At 34.7% G+C, this 17,415-nt stretch overlaps 1 non-coding gene across 1 annotated transcript; it reads left to right on the top strand.

Annotated features, from left to right (window-relative positions):
• The first annotated feature begins 407 nt into the window (after positions 1 to 407).
• On the top strand, positions 408 to 509 carry LOC125369634. The gene has a single exon (XR_007215311.1). It is a non-coding gene; the product is annotated as a small nucleolar RNA R71 (small nucleolar RNA).
• Positions 510 to 17,415: the final 16,906 nt, after the last annotated feature.

The raw sequence follows: 17,415 nt of genomic DNA on the forward strand, positions 1-17,415 counted from the left end.
TGAAAGAAACCATATCTTGATTCTACAAGGTAGAAAACTCAAATAATATGCTCACTACCCTTAAGTATTCGATTGCATGCTATTTTTATAGTATGAGATAATAGTTGATTGGTCAACAATCTCTTGTAGTCCCATTTTTCCGAGCCGCCTTAACAAAAATAGGAAATAATTTCATCAGCCCTACCTAATAATACTCCCACATAAATAGAGGGATTGATGAATACTTTCTAAACTAGCTAATAGCTTGTTTCGGCCTCCTAGAGGATTGCCATTGATAGTTGTTCGCCATTTCCCTCATCGTGTTCTCGAGCCTACCGCCTTTTAATATTCCACCACCGCAAAAGATCCACCATTCTCTTTGCGCAAGGTTCAACCCATCAGAAGGTCCAACTCGCATCCACACCGGCAACTGGATGGGCGTGATCTCAAAAGATCTTTAAACCTCTCCCATGCATCGTATATGCTTTCATCATCAAACCGCACAAAAGAAGATATGTCATTTCTAAGTTTAGCAGCTTTGAAGGGAGGAAAATACTTATATAAAATTTTTTCAGCCAACGCCCCTCTGTGTAGTAATCCTTTCGTCATGGAAGGGATTGCAACCATCTATTAGCCTGGCCCCTCAAAGAAAATGGAAACAATCTCACCGAATGGCGCCATCGTTGTTTCGCTTATCTTGAATGTGTCACAAATCTCTAAGAAATTAGAGATATGTGCATTGGGATCCTCACTGGCATTCCTCCAAACTGCACGCCTCAATAATCATCCGGATCACGCTGGCTTTTATTTCAAAATTGTTGGTCGCTACAGTAGTCTAACTATACTAGTTTTCGGCCCCATCCAAAGATGGTCGAGCAAACTCAGACATCATCCTTTCGATCCTCATTGGCCTAGGGTTCGAGGTTCTCATCGCGCCGCCTTGAACCTGAATCAGAATCGCCCTCCTCCTCAACCCCGCAAATGTCGCCACAATAATCCGAGAGCTTCAGCTGAGCAAGTGGTGTCGTAGGATCAGGTTAGAGCCCCGGCATCTGAAACCATAACCAAACAACCACTAATCAATCAAAAATAATATAACAATAAATAAAAAAAATAAAGAATAAATGAATAAACAAATAATGACTAAATTAACACAAAACAATTCATTCTAGTTCACCACATTATTTCTAACGCCTAAAAAACTTGATGGGGTATTTATGCAACCTATACCTAAGGCGCGAACCTACCGATGCCTAGCACCAGTGAGTATCAAGGTCGATCTCGGAGATCGGGTGAACCTAGAGTTACTGCTTGCATGTTATCTAGTCCTAAATAGTGTGTGAAAGTTCTAACATTACCAAATTTAATGGTTATGGAGTGCAAATAAGTAAATGAAGGACAAATCTAACAAATAAAGAAAATAATTGCAAAGAGAGAAACAAACCCAAAAGGGGGTTCAAGTGATGGAATTCTAGAAATGAATTTTATGGATTGCCGATCTTACTTACCCGTGCTCTAAATCCTGAATTGAACCCTGCCTCTCTCTAGCTACCCAGCCCTAAACCCACTAACCTAATGGAATCTCTTCCCATCTGACACATGATTTGCATTAAGCATGATTTAAAACTATTAAGAGTTATTAATTCTTAATCCTACGCAGTAAATCAACCTTATCTCTAAGTGTTAATTACCAGCTCTTACCATTCAATGTCCATTTATAACAAGCATTTCCTCAAATGTCAAGAAACAACCACAAACAATTAATTCAACGCCCCAAATTAACTCAATCAAACATTTATTACTAAATAGCAAGAAGATTGCAAGAATGACAATTACAAATTTAACAATTAAGCATAATTCATCAACAAAGGTGAACCCCAATGGGTTTAAAAGATCTAGCTACCATGTTCATGGTTAAAGCAATTATGAACAAAATAAGGAAAAGAAAATTAAAGGCATGTACACCCTTCTCTTCAAGTTGAATGAGAAACCCTAAATTTGCAATTCAAATCTCAAACCTTAGCTGCTCTCGAATGTTCCCAAAGTTTGTCTCTGACCAATTTGATGTTGGAACAAGTGAAATCCCTCCTTCAATTGATGAATTTTTTCTCCAAGGTCTACAATCGAGGTGTAGGAAACAATTGATTAAGTGTGTGACTTTGAATTGAGTCAAAATTCGTGTCATTTCCAAAAGAATTCAAAATTGCCTATATAGTTGATTCATCATGGCCAAAGTCCAGTCCGGATGATCTCAAGATCAACAATCCGTGCAAGGTTTAACTGCGAGTCTATCACGACCTTCCAAGTCGTGGCCTAAGCCGTGTTGATCCACCGCAGTCGTGGCCGGAGGCCGTGGTGGTTTCGTGGCCGGCCGAAATGGCACAATTGGGGATAGCTTCGCAATTCAACACGGCCGAGTCAAGGCCGTGGTTCAACCCTCTAGGGTGCTAGTCCACGCCCAATTTGATGGATTTTGGTTCAGAATCACACATATTTCGGCCGATTATTGATGGTGTCCTTCAAAATGACATGAAACGTAGAACGAAAATAAAAGACAGTGGATTCTAGCATAAAACGGGATAATCATGCATAAAATGTAAACAATCTAGGGCATGAAAACATGTGTAGTATGATGTTTATCAAGAATCCATAATGTCACCTAGTTAAGCTTGTCAATTGTGCTCCCATGATTCTACATACTAATCCTTGTGCCATCAAGAGTCCTCATCCTTAGAGAAGCAAGGAATGATGGAGATCCCAATGGTGCAAATCATGAATAAGAATATCTAGGCGCGGCTCGATTCTATTCATTCCTCTTTCTCCAAAAGATTCGGCCCCGAGATCATTTAGAGAATGATAGCAATACTAGATAAACTAATTTTCTTTGTTCGCATTCGTGAAGCATTAGATCAAGACTTATGATTGCCGCCCACGGCTTTCACTAAACACTCGATTTATACTCCTCAAATAAAACTATGTCATCATAGTAGACATAGATTAGAAAGAGAGACACAAAAGAAACGGAATAAAATGAGTCAAAATTTGGATTTCAGATCTGATAAGGAAAGAAATCACCAATTCTCTCTTCTCTCTATATAATTAAGAGTAAGAATCAAATCAAATTGATTTTAACACAAGCGGGCATATATAGAGCACAAAAGAAAGGAAGGACGCGAAATATAAGTCTATGCATGCTAGCTGAAAGTGTTGATAAGTCCACAAAGTTCTCGGAAAGAACCTATAACTTGATTTCCCACAAGGTAGAAAAACTAAAATGATATACTCATTAGCCTCAAGTATTTTGTTGCATGCATTTTTTTATAACGCGAAAGCCCTCATTCCATAACAAGAAGAAACTAGAAGCTAAATATAAATAAATAAATAAATAAATAAAGATGGAAAACTCAAGTCAAATTAAGAACAAGAGTGGAGTTGTCCGGGTCAATATTATTTCGTGGGCTACTTGATAAAAATTTTACGATCAAACTTAATAAAATAATGACTCTAACCTAAATTACTTAGTTATATGCCAGCCCTAGACATGAAAACATTCAAATTCTCGATTTATTATGCATGCATTAATCGAAAATAATATTATTTCTCCCTTATGCACATGGATTTACGCCTTGTCCCCGCTTTGATCATCAAGCTGCTCGCAATGCCACTAATCAATCTTGTCAATTGTGTTCCCATGATTCCTTATGCAAAATCATTAGTCATAAGGAGTTCTCGCGCTCTAAAGGAACAAGCAATGATGGGGATCCTAATGGTGCAAATCCTAAATTAGAATATTTGGACATACCTCAATTCGGCCGCTCCTCTTTCCCTTAAAAGATTCATATGTGATCATTCGAGAATGATATCAATACACCATCAACTAATTTTCTTTTTTCACATTTGTCAAGCATCTGACCTAAGTGCTCATGATTGTCGCCCATGCACTTTCACTCAATAGTTGTGCTTTATGCTTCCTAAATTAAACCAAGCCATCATACTAGATAAAGATGAGAAAGAGAGGCACAAAAGAAACAAACAAAATGAGAATATAGGTAGGATTTCAGATATGGTAAGGAAAGAAATCACAAGTTCTTTGTTCTCTTCCATGCCAAGCTGTAAGAATCAAATTGAATTAATTTAAATACAAGGGTGGATAAAGAACACAAGAAAAAGGGAAGGACGTGAGGGATAAGTCTATGTCATGAAAGGAGTGTTGATAAGTCCAAATAGTTCTTGAAAGAATCAAAAACTTAATTTTCCATAAGGTAAAAGAACTAAAATAATATGCTCACTAGCCTCAAGTATTCTGCTATATATACGCTTTTTATGGGAAAGCCCTCATTCCATAAGTAAGAAGAAACTAGAAGCTAAATATGAATAAGTAAATAAAGAAAGATAAATAAACTAAAGTCAAATCAAGAACGTAGAGAGGAATTGATTAGGCAACAACTCCTGAGTCCCAAATTTTATGAGCCAAAGCCTTAACAAAAATAAGGGTAAATATGCTGGACTACCTAAAACACTTCACCCAAATTACTTCATTATATACATTTCAAACATCAAAGTGCTCAATTCCGCTAGTATTATACTTATATTAATGCAAAACAACATGAGTTCTCCCTTACACGTGTGGATTTATGTCTCATCCTACTTGATGATCAAGGTTATCCCTACTGACATCAATCAAGCTTGTCAATTAGCACCCGTGATTCCTTATGCAAATTTTCGTGTCATCGTGGAGTCCTCGCCCTTAGAGGGAGTTAGGAATGATAGGATCCTAATGGTGTAAATCATGAATAATAATATACGGGCATGCCCCGATTGTCGCTCTTTCCTTCTTTCCTCCAAAAGATTCATCCACGATCTTTCGGAGATTGATATCAATAGTTGATCAACTGATTTTCTTACTTTACATGCTTATAATTGATGCTTCCACGGCTTTCACTCAATAAATGTGGTTTATGCTTGCCTAATAAAACCACACAATCAAATAAGACATAGATTATAAAGAGGCAAATAAATAAATGAGAATATAGTTTGGATTTTAAAAGGAAAGAAATCGCAAGTTCTTTATTCTCTTCCATGTCTAAGTGTAAGGATCAAATTGAATTGATTTTAAACACAAGGGTAGATAAAGAACACAAGAGAAAGGGAAGGATATGAGCGAGCAACTCTAAGATCGCTAGCGCAGTCTTCATAAATCCGCAAATGATACTTAACATGGCTAACTTATGCCAAACCAAGATTCCAAGTTGATGTCTTCACCAAGGATCGCTCACCCCGATCAAGCAAATAAACTCTAACTCGCAACCTTAATTATAAAGAATTAAAGGTTGTTTAACATAAATAAAAGTTTAGATTAACCTAAATTTGTAAAATACCAAGCCTTCACTTGATAAATTCACCAAGTTCATAAAGAACAAAGAAGAGAATCAACTCCAAAATAATCAATATTCAACACCCTTTACATAGAAATTCATACTAGTTTATATATGCCTTAGAAAATCTAATTATATAATGATAAGGAAGCAAATAATAAGACTAGGAGTATAACTCCTAAACTATAATGATAACTTAAAACAAGATTCCCGACTATTAAAAGACTTCTTTAAATGAAGAAATACTCCTAAAATTTGTCCGTACTCAAGCCTATATAATAAACATGACATTTGGGCTTAAGTTACATATAATAAGAGGCCCATTCTCGAGTAATCGAACTCCAATTACCTTGACTTGTTTATTTTCAAAGATATTTTGACTTGTTCATGCCTCCATATATTGAACATCCTTGAACTTCTTCATGCAAGTCGTAGTCATTGGTCCATCATATTTGAGTGGCTCGTGCACAATCCTAGTTGGATTAACTAGGATTCCTAGTCAAGTAGGATCCTATTTAAAGTAGGACTCCTCGCTGGACTAGGATTCTAGTCAAGTAGGATTCCTAGTTAGAGTAGGACTCCTAGTCAAGTAGGATTCCTTATGCTTGTAGGATTCAGATCAAGAATGTTCTTAGAAGAATCGATAACTTGATTCCCCGCAAGATAGAAAACTAAATAATATGCCCATTAGCCCCAAGTATTCAATTGCATGTAATTTTATAAAGGCGAAAGCCCTCATCCCATAAGAAAATGTAAACTAGAAGCTAAATATGAATAAATAAATAAATAAAGATAAATAAACAAAAGTCAAATCAAGAACGACAGAGGAGTTGACTGGCAACAACTCCTCGAGTTCCAAATTTTATGAGCCAACTTAATGTAAATAAGGGTAAATTCGTATGGGCCTACCTAAAAATACTTTGACCCAAATTACTTCATTATATGCATTTTAAACATCACATCGCCGAATTTCGCTATTATTATGCTTGGATTAATAAAAACAACATGAGTTATCCCTTACGCGCATGGATTTACATATTGTCCTCGCTTAATCATTAAGCTAACGCCTAATGCCATCCGGGCTGCTTATCAATTCCAGGCTTCCACATTTTCTTATGCCTATCCCTCGCATCATCAAGAGTCCTCATGCCTAGAGGAACAAGGAAGGATGGAGATCCCAATAGTGCAAATGTTGAATCAAATACATGGTCGTACAAGATTCTCGTCATATTCCTCTTTCTTCAAAAGATCCGCTTCTATGATCATTTAGAGAATGATATCAATACATGATCAATAATTTTCTTTCTTACATCTGTCAAGCATTGATCAAGGCTTATGATTGCTACTTTCACACACTTTCACTCAAGAATTGTGTTTATGCTACCCAAATAAAACCAAACCATCATACTAGACAGAGATTAGAAAGAGACACACAAAAATACAAATAAAATGAGAACATAAGTAGGATTTTAAATCCAAATATGAAAGAAATTAGAAGTTCTTTATTCTCTCCCATATGGCTAAGCATAAGGATCAAATCAAATTGATTTAAACATAAGGATAGACAAAGAACACAAGAGAAAGGAAAGGACGTGATGGATAAGTCTATGCTTGCAAGCACGAGTGTGATAAGTCCATAAGTTCTTGAAAGAACCTACAACTTCATCCCACAAGGTAGAAAATTGAAATAATAGGTTCTCTAGCCTCAAGTATTCGATTGCATGCGCTTTTATAAAAAGGAAGCCCTCATTCTATAAGAAGAAGAAACGTAGAAGCTAAATATGAATCAATAAAATGAAATGATGCGAATCCTACTGGCACTAGGATTCCTACTACAATAAGGAATCTTACTTCAACTAAGATTCAAGTTCCACTTCATATCCATGGAAGCCCAATTACAAGGTCCAAGGCTAAGAAGATAAAAAAGCTCTTAATAGGCTTATTCAAGATGTTTAGGCTAAGGACACATCAACGTCAAGAGTTGGATTCAAATTCAAGGCTCATTAATCTAATCTGGGGCTTTATTAGGCTTGAATAAATCTACTATAGGCTTAATGAGCATAAAGGAGCACATAAGAGAGTTTGGGCCTAATTAGCTCCACCAAAGGTGACCCAAGTTGTGGCTTAAAGAAACTAGGTTTCTTACTCCTAATGGATGGCTAAACAGATTTTGGGAGTATCGGGACTTTATTTTTAGCTATCTATTTTAGTTGGATGTTTATCTCATCCTATTCGAGCTGTAATTCCTTAATAGCTTAGAATTAGGTTTGCTAAAGGCTAAAAGCCTAGTACGAATTTTCAAGTTGGTTGATTGATGATTAATACATTTTGTAAGATTATACTCTATTCTTAGTTATTGCTTAGAGCTAATTCAACTGATCAAGCAATTCCCTATTTATGGCATTCAAATCCGACTTATCAATTTAGAATCCATAATAAATTGTGGCATCTTATACCTTTAATACCTTAGATTTAATAGTTTAATATACTTGAAGGGTCTAAGGTTTCCACTGATCTAGTTCTAGATAGATCTTGGGCAATGAAATCAAACTTGCATACCGGGTTTAACTTTGATATAGGTTAGGTTCAGATTACCTGGTATCGTGAGCTTGGCTTCTCAATCTCTATATCTTTACTTGTTCCAAATTTTCGGGTCAAGTGGCCTTTAGAAAAAAAGAAGAAGAAGAGGAGAAAGATCCAAGATAAAAAATCAGACAAAAAAGAAAAAGTTGTTGTCAATCGGCTTCACGACCGATTTTACAACCTGCCCTAAAAAAAAAATTATACTTTTATTTTCTTCATTTTGTTGGGTTTAATTAGTCTTTTATTACCTTTGTTCTTATGTCATTCATTACGTGATAGGCTTAATCTTGTTCATTAAGTCTAGTTTAGTCTTCTTATTTTGGTTTTCATATGTGTATTTTAAATCTAATTTGTTGGTTATTGAATAGTTACAATTTTGGTTGTTTGATAATTGATCGCTTTAGCCTTTATAAGAACCAAAGAGTAGAGATTGAGTGGTAAACAATGAAAAGGAAGTTCACTAGAGGGCAAAAGCCTATTTAAGTAAAACATGAGCGTGAGTGATGCAACAAAGACAAGAACTACAAATGGTCCTTTAATCTTTCAAGGAGGTCTAATGCCAAAATCCAATTCCAAAAGGATGCAAGAAGCTTCTATTGGGCTTAATTAAAGATATTTGAAGGGCTCAACCACAACAAGGCTTACCCAAGGTTTAGGATTGCAAAAAGGGACCAAAATCATCAATTTAGTGCAATAAGTTTGGGTTGAACTCAAAGGTCTAATGTTAAATTCAAGTCTTTTATTTTCATTTTTATTAGGTTTTCTTAAGTTAATATATGATTAGTTGTCATTTAGAGTTATACAATGGATGCACATGATTAGTTATAATTTGAGTTACAAAATAGATGCATATGATTAGTTGTCATTCGGGAGTTACAAAATCAAGGTAATCAATGTAAAAACAACCACTTTTAATCAGCTTTAATGGTTGTTTAGAATTTAGTCTTACCAAATTTAAGTGTCTTACCTATTTCATTCTAAACAACTTTTAACATTTAATGGTAGAACCACTTTTAATAAGGATTCAAAACGAGCCTAGAAGAGAAGAGGCACGTAAGAGAAAGCATGAGTCCATGTGCGCCACTTATAATGGAGGATGTGTGTTGATTGTCGTGTCACAAGAAAATAATAATAAAGTATCACCATCCCATACCTAGTCTAGCCGACATGTTGGATGAATTCCACGGTGCTTATGTGTTTTCTAAAGTGGATTTAAAATATGGATATCATCAAATAAGAATGTGTGAGAGTAATGAATGGAAACTACTTCAAAAGAAAAACACGTAATCATATGAGTGGTTAGCCGCGCTGCTTGGTTTAACTAATGCTCCAAGTACTTTTACGTGGATTAATGAATCATGTTCGTGCACTTTCACTGGAAAGTTTATAGTGGTTTATTTTGATGATATTCTTATGTATATCAAATCTTTAGATGAGCATATAATACACTTAAAGCTTGTCTTTTATGTGTTAAGGCGTAGACATTATATGCTAATCTTAAGAAATGCACTTTTGTACTAATGGACTTACTTTTCTTGGATATATTATTAATGACAAGGGAATTCATGCTGATGGAAGAAAAAGTAAAAGTAATTAGAGAATGGCTGAAACTTACTAGTGCATGATATTAGGAGTTTTTACGCCTTGCTAGCTTTTATAGGAGATTCATTAAGGATTTCTTTATAATTACTGCACCTTAAACTCGAACGCATTAAAAAGAATGTAGGTTTCAAGGGGGAAAAGAACAAGATGATGTTTTTAACTTGCTAAAAGATAAACTTAGCTTAGCACCTTTACTTGCTTTGCTTAACTTTACTAAAACTTTGAGGTTTAGTGTGATGCAAGTGGAATAGGTATTAGTGGAGTCTTAATGTAAGAAGGAAGACCAATTTTGTTCCTTGCGAGAAGCTAAATGGAGCAAGTGTAAACTACCTAACTTCTAACAAAGAGTTTTATGCTTTCATAAGAGTTCCCAGAGATGGCAATACTATCTTTAGTATAAGGAATTCATTATACATACCACCACAAGTCTTTGAAATATCCCAAAGAACAAGGAAGCTAGTTTCGTAAGATGCTAAATGGATGGAATTTATCAATCCTTTCCATACATCATCAAGTACAAATAAGGTAAAAAGAATGTCGCTGCCGATGCTCTATCTATAAGGTATGCTCTAATTTCTACACTTGATGCAAAATTACTCGGGTTTTGAGTTCATCGAGGAATTATATAATTTAGACCATGATTTCAGCTAATGTATACGGGCATTCGAGAGAGGGGTTTTGACAAGTTCTATAGACATGATAATTTTCTTTGTTAAACAAGTTATGCATGCCTCAATCTTCTTTAAAGGAGTTGCTTAGGAGGGAGGTACATGGTAGGGGTTTGATGGAGCATTTTGCGTGAGAAAGACTTTAGGTATTTTAAGTAATCATTTCTTTTAACAACAAATGGAAAGCCACTGTCATGTGTTTATATAGTTATTTCCCATAGCATTTCATGCTTGTAAATGCGGGCAAGCTATGAAAGAGTTAGTTTTTTTTTCTTCTTCAAAGATTTAGCTTTAACCACAATTAAAGTGCTAAACATGGAAAGACTTGAAAGAGATTCTAATAATGGCTTATTTTGGGCGCCACATGTATTTGTTTTAATTAGACTTTATTTTAGCTATCCGCTTTAGTTAGAAGGTTATATTTATTCTAGATAGGATGTAAACTTTAATATTTAATTTAGGATTTTCTAAGGCCTATATAAGGCTACAGATTTTGATGTATAGAATTAAGTTGAATTTGAATGATAATTGGTTGCTAAACCTAAAAGCTATTTTGCTTTTGTCTTTGTGTTCTCGTAGAATGTGTGCTTAAGAAACATTCAAGTAGATTGATGATCTTTTTTAGAGTGTATGTGTATGGATTTACATCCGGTCTTACTCTGATTATCAAGCTAAGCCCTAATGCCACCACCAACCCCCCTCACAATCACTATTAATTCCTTATACCAACTTGTATCATTAGGAGTTATCGGGTCTAGATAACAAGGAATGATGGAGATCCTAATGGTGCAAACTCAATTAAAATATTTGGGTGTGTCTCACCCTCGCCATTCCTTCTTTCATCCTAAAGATTCATCTCCGATCATCGTGAGAATGATACTAATACTCGACCAACTAATTTTGTTCTTCACCAGGTAGGCATTAGATTGGTGCTTATGGATTGCCACCGCTACACCCAAACTCAAAACATCTAAATAAATACCTAAATATGTAATTAACTTGTAAATAGCATTATAAGGGTTTTAAATCCAAGCTGTTGACACATATTAAATATGGCCTAAAAATATCATATTAAAAAATATAGTGAAAATTTTACCAAACTAGTATTAATGAGATCAATATCTTTAACTTTATAAACATATATTATTACATAATTCCAACATATATTTATAAATTTATGTAGCATCACAAGTTTAATATACATAAGTTAAATACACACAAGTACCCAAAATGCTCCTATGCTCGAGATAACTCCTCCGCCCACATGATAATGCTAACCGATGCAAAAGGGAAGTAATGCTCACCTAAAGCCATCTACAACGCTTAACCTAGAAAGAAAAAAATATTAAGGGATGAGCTCGCAACCCAATAAGCATTTAATTTACTAAACAATAATATATTAGGCAAAATTACCGGGTTATATATAGCACATAGATCATACAATTAATTCACAAATAACTTCAAACTCAACCAATTCAATATTTCAACCAAACAAACAATTCCATTTTATATTAATTCCTATAAAAGTAGGCTCGAATGATTTAATCTCACATTTCCTCACTTAATTCACGCTCGATGGCTACTTGACGAGACTATCCACCTAGCTCAATCTCGCCATCTCACATACTCGTGTAGCTATCCTCTCGGGCCTCAACTTTCCGATCGCAGATGTATCAATTCGAAAGTCATCCTTTCCCCAAATCATAATTAATTCACTTTACTTCACAATACGCCACAATCAATTATCTTCACCACACATCACATTCAATTCACAAAGTCTCAACTCAAGTAATATCTCATCCAATTCATAATTCACAAGTAACAATTTATTCATTACCAACTCAATCAACCAAGAACATGTCAAATAATCAAACATAGCAATTCCTACTCAATATACATAAAGTTTAGTCTATTAAATACTTACAAAAATTTATAGGATAACAAGGTAGTCCTATTCCTCTCTTCTCATTACTTTTGCCCTTGGACACACCTTTCACATATTCAATACAAAGTACAATTCAATAACAAGGCATATATATATATATAATAGGTACTCTACAACCGCTTGATCAATTGTAAGAAATCTTCTTCTGCTTGAGCCGCTAGCTTTGAATAATGAAAGACTGTGCTGTGAAAGTATGTTCTTCTTGAGGTGGTGTATATTTTGGAAAAGAAACTTTGTACCATCTTTTAGAGATAATTTTTCTGCATGAATTTATTCCACCATTTAACTTTTAAACTTCGCAAGGATGATTTCTCCATCCGTCATTGGTTGAAATGGAAATACCATACGATACCCACTGGAGGAAGAAGTTTGAACAAAAAGTAAGAGAGGAAAACGCCTTTCATTTTGGTCATAATATGCTTGAATAGATTAAATAAACGGAGAACTTCCGAATTATGGTTTCCGAATGCCGCCATAATAATTCCACCATTGTTTAAACCAATATGGGATTTTGAAGTTTGATTGTGCTTGTGGTCAAGTAGAAAAGCCAAGAATGGCTTTGTCCTTCGCTTTTGTAAAAGAAAGGACAAACGTAAGCTTTGCTAGTAATCCCAATAGCTGGAAAGTTGTATTTAGGGTTGAAGGGTAGGTGCTTTGGAGGGAGGTTGCAAAAGATCTTGGCGAGTGTAAATCCATTCCCCAATCAAGGGTGAAGGATTCTTTGATGGTGCATGTGAATATGTCGGGTCTTTGTGGTCTTTATGCTAAGTCTTTGAATTTTGCGTAACCAATTACCTCAAGGATAGACTAGTAGTAAGATTAGGGTTTTGATTTATTCCGTGGTTTAAAGTACATCCTCGAGGAAAAACTTTGAAACTAGGTTGAAGGGTTTTCTCAGACAAAATCCTTCCTCAATAGTTAAAATGCTTTGAAAGTTTTGCTTTTCTACATATTCATTGGTTTTGAAAAGTTTTGTTCGAGATGTAACTATTTCTTATGAGTTAGGCTTTGAAATATTGAGAGCCCGAGATAGGTTTTGAGGAAAAATTACTATCTCGTGTTTTAAAAAGGAATAGAGTATACCTTTACCTTGTCTTGAAGAGGAGGATGACTTTGGAGAGATTTCTAGCTTGGACTTCAGCCCCTTGGTACTTGCTTTGAATATTCTTCAACGATCTTTAAAACCTTGAGTTGGTCAGTAAGCTACTCCCGAATTTGGAATTGCTTTGGGCCGTAGTCTTCTTTGCTTTTATCTATTTCTTCGGATGATCTCAAAGGTGTTTTGATAGGCTCAAGAGGAGGGTAAAATCTCATTTTTGTGCTTTGAACAATCTCTTTATATTTCACGTTAGCTTTTCCCAATTTCTCTTTGCTCTCGATTTTCTCGACATTGTCACTCCCGCTTTTGAAGGAACTCTTTGGTTAGAAAGTCCGAATTGAACTCAATCTCCCCTTATGTATTTGATTTCAAAATTAAAATGGAAAGAATGGTTTGCCATCTGGCAAAAATCTATTTTGAAGCTATATTTCTAACATCTTTTGTAATACTTCTTTTCATGGATTTACAATCAACTTAAAAGAAATTTTGATTTAAAAGGTCACTTTGGAATTTTGAAATGCATAATACCATCGAAAGAATTTTTCGATAGCTTGAATAATTCTTTTCAGGTATCAATCCAGCAGTGTAAGTAAACCTGACAATGCATTCTTTGTTGTTTTGAACTTGTTCGAGAATTCCACCATAACCTAAATTCTGATGCATCAGCTTTAACAATTTTGAATGCGTATGGATCAGCCTAGGTGTAACATGGAATTTCGGAACTTGCTTTTTAATGCTTTAGACAATCTTTGTATGCTCATCCATCCATGTGGATTTTTCTTTAATCTATCATGGAAGGGTTTTGCTAAACAGCTTTAAATTTGATAAAAATCCATGACATAATTTAAACTCATGGAACTCTTTCAGAATTAAGTTTTTCCAAAATTTTATCCGAAATTCTTGCAAAGAAAAGCTGTAGACCTTTCAATTGGGTGCTAGTTCATCGGAGATATAAAGGTCCAAGAAATCTAATTTTCGCTTGGAATAAAAGATACCTTGGACTTTGAAACAACTAGACCATTTTTCTTAACAACATAGAAAAATGTCTCCAAATGTTTGAAAATGTTGCTCAGAGAATTTGAAAAGATTAACACATCATTGATGTAAACAATGCAAACTTTGAATAAGGATTAAAAATATCATTCATAATTTTTAAAATTCGTATGAGCATTTTTATCCAAAGGCATCACATCTCCATCTCAGATCGCCAAATGGAACTCAGAATGCGCTTTGTACCGATCTTTTAGGATGAATCCGATTTGCCAAAATCCTAATTTCATATCAAACTTTGAAAAATAAAAGTGTAATGAAGCTTTAAGAAGATCATTTTTATTTGGAATAGGTATCTAATCCACTTTTAGAGCTTTATTAAAAGGTTTGTAATTAATCACCAATCTTGGAGTTCCTCTTTATATTTCACTATTTTGTTGACATAGAAAGTCGACATTTCACTGGGGATCTGATTTGTAATTAAACCTTTTGTTCTAAATCTTTATTTCTACTCTATAATGGCTTTCAAGGGTTTCATTCATTTGTATAGGCCTCTGGCTTTTGTAGGAATTTATTTGTCACTAAAATCTTTTTCATATGGTAAATCCACCATATGTTCTTTTCCTTTTCCAAAAGCATTAGAAGATCGTAATAAACTCTTTTTTCGATTTTCTTGTAAATCGTAAATTTTTCTTTGACAAATTCATTTTGCAATTGCCTTGGATTCCTTTTAAACTCAGATCTTGTCTTAGATGGAAAAGTCGGGTTTGTTTTCCTTTAATCAAAGCATTTAACTCAAAGTTATAAATTGAGTGAGCTTTTATAAGATCGAGATTTCTTCTTGGGTTTTTCTAAAAAGGAAATCAATTTTGAATCTTTAGCTTTAAAATGATACAAGCAAGAGTTACTTTGAAAGGAGTATCAAGGTTGTATTCCCGAAAGTGAAAGCCTGTGAGTTACCTTTTGTACTTTGTTATATTAACCTAAATGAGTGATGAATACTTTCTAAACTAACTAATAGCTACAATCTAAATTCTAAGGAGATGCAAGAGTAATTGATAACTAAAATAACTAAGGAAAGAGAGCAAACCCAAAGGAACCTAAACTAGTTGGCAATCAAACAAAAGATAAAGGATTGTTGAATCTAATTATGCTACACATGGATTTATTCTAATCAATTCGCTTTCTCTCTCGAGATAACCAATTCCCAAATCTAATAACCTAAAGTTGGAATCTCTTCCTAACGATTGATTCTTAAATTAGCATTAAGCTTTAATCCACCTCTATTAAGCTTTGTTAATTCTTAATCCGCTAGTTAATTATCCTTATCTCTAAGCCATTATTAACCAGCTCTTGCCATTCAAAATTCCAAATGCCAAATGGACTTCTCAATCACATAAAGCAATCTAAAGACACAATTCACAACGCCTCATGAATAATGATTATCTTATTAATACCGGAAAGCAAGAAGAATACAAAACTAACCCAAACAATCCAACAATATAATATCAAGCCAACATAGTAAAGAAATCCCAATGGATTTAATCAATCTAGCTAGTCATGTTCATTCTCAAAATACACAAGAATTCAATTAAAGAATAAGTAAAGGTAGAGAAACCCGACTACACCCTCGACAGACTAAATACCCCTAAATCCTTTTGCTCCAATTGAATCGATTCTTGTTCCTCGCTCGATTTGAAAATCAATCAACGAACCTCGCCCAATCTTCATTCCTTCAAGGGAACCGATTGAAACCTTGATCCAAGTCTCCTTTTCCCTCGTTCGTACCGTAAAACCCTTAAGGAGAGAAAATTAGGTTTAGGACGCCTTCGCTTCCTCCTTTTTCTTTCTCTTTCTTTAACTAGACCGCCGCCGCCAAGACTACCGGTTGGTTCTCGTTCCAACATGGGTCTGGTTTTGATGCCCGTGTTACTCTGCTGTCAGGCTCCCTAAAACTTATGTTTCTTTGATGTTTAATGCACCAAGACGGCCATGTTGAACACGTTCAAGAAACCAACACCGTTGCTCAAATTAGGATGCTAAACTCGACTTGTTTTGGCAACTTTGACGTCCAATTCTTCCTTTTATCACTCTTTGACTTCTTTGGACCCAAAACACACAAACAAATGCATAGCGGTGGTTCTGACCAATTCACATCCAAATGTCCATAAAATCAATCTTAAAATTCATTTAGATGTGTGTATTTTACACACATCACTTTGAAAGGAGTAATTAGATTGATAAAAGGGTTCCTAAAATAACAGCTTGTCAGAAATCCTTCAGAAGAATAAAAATATTTTTCAGAGCAATATTGTTGTTTAGAATTGTAGCTTCGCTTTCCCCGCACTGACTTTGAACTATTGACCCGAGGTGAGCCTTTTGTTTGTTTCTCGATGATATCTTTAGAACTAGCTCAGAATTGATACAATGGAGGTCTCCTCCCGTGATCAAACAAAGCTATAGTTTCTATCCCGGAAATCACCAGGAAAATGAGTTTTATTTGAATCTATATTTTCGAGGTTATTTCTTTTAAAACATTAATGAAGTTTTTCGACATTTTCGTAAACCTCAAGGTTTTGAAAATCATTTTCTTCTTCGTAATCGTAATCCCTATTTTGTTTAAGAATCAAGCTTTGGAGCAAATGTAATCATTTTGTTGCTTTATTTCAACTCTTTCGCCTCGCCTTGACTATTTTTAGTTTTTGAAGTTCTTTGATGGTAGAGGTTTTTAGCTTTTTCCCTTTTTTCAAGATCATAGTAAGATCATAGGTGTTCTTACTAGAAGAAGTGGATGATGGTTTCAGCTTTTAGAATTTCTTTCAAAACTTGTTTTGGATTAGGTCATTAATATGCTTGACTCGCTTCAAGAAGAGCTTCTTGTTGCTTAGTGAGCATATTAATATTTTTGAATTTCATCCTCGATTCCATTCGAATAATCCAAGAGGTTTTAATTTCATCGACGGCAACTCTTCCTCAAGATTTGAGAATTCCGATTCGAGGAATCAATAAGAAGAGTTGAAATTTTGCTCAAAATTTCTACTTATTTGGCACATGAAGTTTTTAAAAACTTGTAATACTTTGAAGTGTGTCCTTCTTCCCACATTTATAGCAAGTAATTATAAAACCTTTTAGAATTTTGTTTTGGAAATTTAGAAGAGGATGGTCTAGAAATTC

This window comes from Ricinus communis, chromosome 3 (assembly GCF_019578655.1).
Source record: "Ricinus communis isolate WT05 ecotype wild-type chromosome 3, ASM1957865v1, whole genome shotgun sequence".
Lineage (NCBI taxonomy): Eukaryota > Viridiplantae > Streptophyta > Magnoliopsida > Malpighiales > Euphorbiaceae > Ricinus > Ricinus communis.